Raw genomic sequence first — 6945 nt, forward strand, 5'->3', positions numbered from 1 at the left:
ATTTGAACAAATAACACACTCTCATAAGTTTAATCTAATTAATCATAATTGTAAGGTAATGTTCCCTTAATGAACCATACATCTGATTTTATAAAGTTTGTTGCAATTTTATTAAAATGTGTTCCAGATAGAATCTAAAAATGTTCTCTTTGAAGCCCAACCACCTAATCATTCCTTGGCCTAACTCATGTTTCTCAACTGCGTGGATGCGTACGCACGCACACACAACACACACACAAGCACGCTCTTCTTTGTAGGGATGATAAAGATATAACAATACTGAGAGTCATTGGAGCATGTTGGTCTTCTATGGAACAACTGTTTCAGTAAATTGGAAAGTGTTCATCATTTCATTAGATGAGATAGAAAGTTAAGCAAATTAATTGCAGAGTAGAGAAAAAAAGTAATGAGGAATGGAAAGGATTCTTTCTCCATAATTATTATTATGGAGAATATAAAGACCAGGATAGAAATATAAAGAAGAAATTGCCTTTTGTGGGTAGTAACTTATGCTAAAAATTCCAAAATTCTCTTTCTAATATAACTCCAAAGAGAATCTCATAAGAGAGCTGACAGAGTAAAACTGTTGTAATCACATACTATTAGCTACATTTGAGCAGGGGGGATAAAATGAGCCCCCAGTCTGAATCTGCACAAGTTTTGGTTCAGGTGGCAAAGTATCAGAGAACACTTAAAGCCAGAAGAAACATTAAAGCCATTTTGCTCGAATCCTTTGCTTTAAAAATGAGGAAACTGAGGAGAGGTTAAGAGACTTGCCCAAGGTCACAGAAGTAGGTGGCCATAGAATCAAGACTACGACACAAGCCCACTGACTGGCACTGCAGCACCAGTTTCCATCTGATCCTGCATTTCCTTTCAAGTCACAGGATCTCACAAGCCTCTTCCTGTTTAATTTCAGTTGCTTTCTCTTTTGCATGAAAAAAATCGGGTACATTTTAAGAAGAAAAACAGAATCTCTTTAGAGCCTATACCGTAATATTACCATAAAGTTGCAATCTCATTGTTCTTTATAAGCTAAGTGTCACACTGATGATACTATCAGAGATGGGACAAAACCCTTCCAGTGCATCTCTCATTGTCCTCTTGCAAAAGATAAAACACCTTGTTTCACGTGGGGGTGTTGCCTTCAGCTGTAGCTCTTTGATTTCCTGCTATGGAAAAGCTTTTCTTGACTGACTCACTGCTCTTTATAGTCCTTCTCATGGGTACATGGTCTGCTTCTCCTCTGCAATCTCATTAATGACATTGGCACCATTTGCCCTTGTTCTCTCCTTGTGTTCCTGACATTCTAGCCCAGGCTATTTCTTAAATGCCCTTTCTCCATACAACAGCAAGACAATGGCCAAACTGAAGAATCAATTAACATAGACATAAAGAATAAGGCCTATAATCAGTCGTTCCCTTGCTTTATAGTTTAAGGGCTGAGACCATCTAATAGTCCTGACATGCACCTTAGCAAAATGCTTCTCTGCCCTAACAATGATTACAAATTTTATTCATTCTCTACTTTGGAGCTAATTTCATTAGCGATCAATGCACAGAAAATGATCATACACTGACAAACAAAAACACGTGGACAAGGTTAATTTCTTTTTAAATTAAAAAAGAAATGCTGATACTGGTCCTCTTGTACACTGCTAGTAAAAGTGTAAACTGCTAGTAAAAGTGTAAACTGGCAGTCATCTGGCAGAGAGAGGCAATGTAGTCATACTCGAATCAAGCTTTAAAATTTTTTGTCTACAGCTATGCCACCATGAACGCGCCCAATCTCATCTGATCTCAGAAGCTAAGCAGGGTCGGGCCTGGTTAGTACTTGCATGGGAGACCACTAGGAAGACCAGGTGTTGTTTTGTTTTGTTTTGTTTTTTAAAGAAACTTTAAATTTTTGTGGACACTTTGATAGAAAAACTTTAATTCCCATAATTTTTTCTAAGAAAATAATCAATGTATCAGAGTTTGAAAGTTTGGAACATCTTTAAAACAAAATATTAGCAGCTAATTAAAATGATATTGTAGAATAATGTTAAAAGACCTAAGGAAATATTCACAGAATATGTTAGACATAGAAAGCAGATTTTAAAAACTACTGCAGTATTATCTCATTTAAAAATTTGTTATGAATATATTGCTTGTATAAATAGATTGGATAAATATACACTAAAATGTTAGCATTAACTATCTTCCTGTGTAATAATTGTGGGAATTATAATTCTTAATTAACTGTGTGAGTTACAATCATCTGTTTAATTCCTCTCTTAGTGAAAGCAGGACTTGGCCCATCTTGTTTACTGTTATATTCCCTGTGCTCTGCATGTACCTAGAAAGTTGTAACAGTTCAACAGATATCTTTCGAGTTAATGAAAGTGATTTTTATTTTCTTATTTATGTTCATTCATATTGTCTCAATTTTCTACAGTGAAGATGTATTCCTTTACAATAAAAAAAACAGTCAGTATATTTTTATTGTTGCTTTCCCAGTGCCTGTTGTTGTTCCCTTCAAAGTCTTAACCTTAGAACACTTTCCTAAGCAAGGTCACAACAAATGTTCCAAGCAAACTAGTGAAAATGGCATTCATCTGGGAACTCAGTGGAAATTAGATAAGAAACTTACATATTTGCAAGTCAGATACCTGCACTGATAAGCGTGCTTTAATGTGTCTTTCTTTCAATTAATAATTAATTGAACAGCTACTGTGTACCAAACATTCTAACTTTCCTTGAGATGAAGAGAGGAGGTGAATACAGTGAAAAAGAAAGTAAAAAAGAACCTCCCTGTCTCCAAGGAAATTACAAATTTTATTGGAAAAATCGAGCCTATGAGTATGTATGTAATCCCATATAAGACAGAATGAAATGTGATACAACAGAGCTATAAATTAAATGCCATGAAAGAAAGAGAAAGGGGATTAAGTGCAATTGTGTGGTGGGGAGGTCAGAGAAGCCTTCAAAGTGGGGCTGACACCCTTAAAAGATCCATAGTTAAATTTTGATAGATGGAGAAGAGGGAGGTCTTTTCTACATTTAACCTTGAATTAGAATAAAACTAATTCCCAATAGCCTGGCATTTAATCACTGCAGAATCAAAAGGCCATGCAGACTCGCTAAACATTCAGGGACAGATTTTTTTTTCTAACCCAGAGGGCATGCAGTAGCAACAACAAATTACAAACTTTGCCCTGGAGTTGGATGCTGGTCCAGCCCTCACCTGCCCAGCCTACAGAGGAGCAGAGACAGGTTTTGGGCATTCAATTTATTTTTTCCAAACCATTTATCACCACTTGATTAGCATATCTTTATGTGCCTGTCTGACTCTCCTCACTAGAATGAAAGCTCCAAAAAGGCAGGGATTTTTGTCTACTTTGCTTATCACTGTATCCCCAGCACCTAGAACAGTGCCTAGGATATGGTAGGCGTTCATTAAATATTTGTTAAATAAATGAATACTCTGTGGTAGGGTGTGGTGTGGCACATGCAAAATATGCTACACTCTAGACGAACACAATCAGCACCATCACTGCTACTATACCCAGCTGAAAGGCCAAACAGCATCCTGAATCCAAGATGCATGATCCCTGAAGTACATAGGTTTGGGCTGGTATATTCAGGACACTACAAGGATGAAGTACTTTCAGAAGCTCCTAAGTTCATTATCCTAGAAAAGACCTTAGAGAGCCTGGGTCAAGTCCCTCAGAAAGCCCATTAAATTCATTCATTTCTCCCTTTATTACTCCATGTTTCATTTAACAAGCATCTATACTGATTCTTGATCTGTATGGAGTATTGTTATAATAAAGAATTTGTCTTTGTCCCGGGTTCTGGAAGAGAGCTCCTAAAACCTTGGAATTTCCCAAGAGTCTTTATTAAGTGGGTCCTTGTACCATAACTGGGTTTATGCTAAGAAAATTATTCAGGATGGGGGCTGGTTAGGCCAGAAAGATCAACCATGTGACTTGAGTGTTGGGGCTTTGAGCTATTGTGATATCAGCCCAACCTCCACAGAGGAAAGGAGGATTAGAGATTGGGTTCAACTACATGGCCGATAATTCAATCAATAAAATTCCAATAGAAACTCTGGACACTGGAGCTTGTGTGAGCTTCCTGGTCGGTGAACACACTGATATGCTAAGAGAGTAATGTGTCCACGTGTTTGGAACCCTCCCAGACCTCATCCTATGTGTATGCTTTATAATAAAACTATAATCATAAGTATAGCACTCTCTTGAATTCTGTGAATTCATTCTAGTGAATTATCAAAACTGAAGGAGTCATAGGAACTCCCAAATTCATAGCCAGTTGATCAGAAGTGCAGGTGGCCTGGGGACCCCCAAACTTGTGGCTGCCATTTGAAGTCAGTGCAGTCTTGTTGGGTACTGTGCCCTTAACTTCTAACCTCTGACCTAACTCGGACTTAAAGAGTTTAAGGTACTCTCCCTTTATTGCTAGTAAAAACCCAGGGTAGAAGTAGAACTTGGTGATCGATTAATTATATTATAAAGTAGGAAGATACTCCCTGGTAGAAGCATACTTTCCCCTCCTGGTACCACCATGGCAATAAGGGGACATGGGCACCAGAAAGCCATTCCAAGTTCACCTAAGGCCAACAACCTATGATTTGGCTGAGGGCTGCAGTTCCAGCATTCCCATGTTTGTATTGGTGCACACACACGTGTACATATATATCATGAGATATAATTACATATATAATTTGCCACAGAAGAACTGGTTGTTGGAATACTAGGGGAAACTTCAGAAACGTGTTTTCTCATTTCTAACTGAAATGTTTCTTCCCAACAAAATTTTCAAGTACTCTCTTCTAAGAAGAAAATACAAAAATGCTCTCAGAAAATTGTATCTGACAATGAAGTCAGTACAATATATCAAGCCCAGAAATTGACATTCTTATCTTAAACAATGATATATATGGTGTTACAGATTATAAGATAACAAAACAATTCTGACATTAATATCCTAGATGAAACCTTACGCAGTTTCTTAAACTTTAGGAGCCAAGTTCTCTTATTTGTACAATGGGGATGATAATTCATGCCCCATATGCTTTAAAAGATTTCTGCAAAAGAAGTGGAAGTTATTTGGAAAGTAAGCCCACTATCAGATGTGGGTTGTTATTATAATACATCCCAAGGAACTAATGAACTCAAATTTGTTATTTTTTTTAAGTTATTGCACATCTTATCCTCTCATAAAGCCTTTTTGACTCTATGATCAAAATTGATAACATGTATTAAAGGTCAACAGATAAGACCGAAATTGCATTTTTTTGGAGACCTTAACAAAAGAAATTCGAAAAGATTTAAGATAAAAAGAATCGAGTCCTTGAGCGCTTGTCTCCTTGGCTAGGATATTTTGATAAGATTTTCAAGAAAAACTGGAAATTGGATTAATAAGATCTACTATATAATGAACAATTTAATATTAATCCAGTATACTTATATATAATGCATCACTGTCGAATTTCACACTGATAATCATTACAATTCATGGTCATTAGTTACTTTTGGTTTTATACGTCAGTATAAAATACATTGCTTTACATGTATATTAGGCTGAACCATATGAAGTTGCTGTTTTTATAGGGCAAAAACAGTGAAACATTAGCAATTTCATATGATTCAGCTTAACATTTTTAATAGACTTTGTGGTCTACGATATGAGTCTTATATAATACTGTCTACATAGTTCAAAATACTGACATACAAAAGAATTTCTGACAAATATTTCTATATTAACTTGTAAGATGCTTCAGAGCAGCTGTCATATTTTATTCATCTTTGTACCCCTTACAGCATTTACCATAATACCTTACACATTGAGATTCTCAATAAATGTCTGTTGAATGAGAGTGTGGTTATTTACTTTTATGTATACCTTGTTCCTCAAAGGTTATAAGGTCTCAATTTAGAAACTAGACCTCATTCTAATAAGGACTAATAGTATTTAAAAATTGTACACAATAATTTCAAAAAAAAATTTTTTAAGGGAGAGATTGACATGGGACTAAAACTATTTAGAAACATTATAATTGTAATCAGTTCAAAATTCCAAGCTACCCCATCTACACAGAATAGCCTGTCGAACACCTCTATTTGCTTAAGTGTCCCAAGCCTTGGGATAACCAAATTAGGCTGGTATTCCCTAGTCTATTCCTCTAGGGTTGGGGCCAATCTGGACTAGTCCTCAAGTCTGAGAAGTAGAAGACAAATGTGAAAGGTGTCATTCACCTAGACTGAATTAACTTAGAGAACTTACAAAACATTGACAGTTGGGTTGATAGATTTAATGATGCATGAATATTTAAAAAGATGGATGAATGGATGTATAGATGGAGAGACAGATGAATTTTATGCTTATGTGAGGGAGAAGATGAAAAACAGGAAGATGTGATGCATGTCTCTTGTTCTCAACTATATATACATACACACACACACACTATATACACACACAGACACTGTTGTCTTCAGTCTGCAGAGATTTCTTTTTCTAAAAAATAATAACAAGTATTATACGTGGTATTCATTTGCCCATCTAAAGTACCTATATTAAAGCATCCCTGCCTTAGCAAAGTCCAATTCTGCTGAGCACATTCTCCTGCTAAGAAACCAGCTGAACCCTGATGATTACTAAATAAGAACTATATACACACAAACACTGTTGTCTTCAGTCTGCAGAGATTTCTTTTTCTAAAAAATAATAACAAGTATTATACGTGGTATTCATTTGTTCATCTAAAGTACCTATATTAAAGCATCCCTGCCTTAGCAAAGTCCAATTCTGCTGAGCACATTCTCCTGCTAAGAAACCAGCTGAACCCTGATGATTACTAAATAAGAACATAATTAATTATTTCTTCAACTGAATAGTCCTGAATTCTACCACAAATCAATCAGTTCTTCTAGCCTAAGAAGC

The 6945-nt window shown here is 36.0% G+C and overlaps 1 pseudogene; it reads left to right on the forward strand.

The window, feature by feature from the left end:
- The first annotated feature begins 1756 nt into the window (after positions 1 to 1756).
- On the forward strand, positions 1757 to 1874 carry LOC112476355 (annotated as a pseudogene).
- Positions 1875 to 6945: the final 5071 nt, after the last annotated feature.

The sequence above is a fragment of the Pteropus alecto genome, unplaced genomic scaffold (assembly GCF_000325575.1).
Source record: "Pteropus alecto unplaced genomic scaffold, ASM32557v1 scaffold161, whole genome shotgun sequence".
NCBI classification, from domain to species: domain Eukaryota; kingdom Metazoa; phylum Chordata; class Mammalia; order Chiroptera; family Pteropodidae; genus Pteropus; species Pteropus alecto.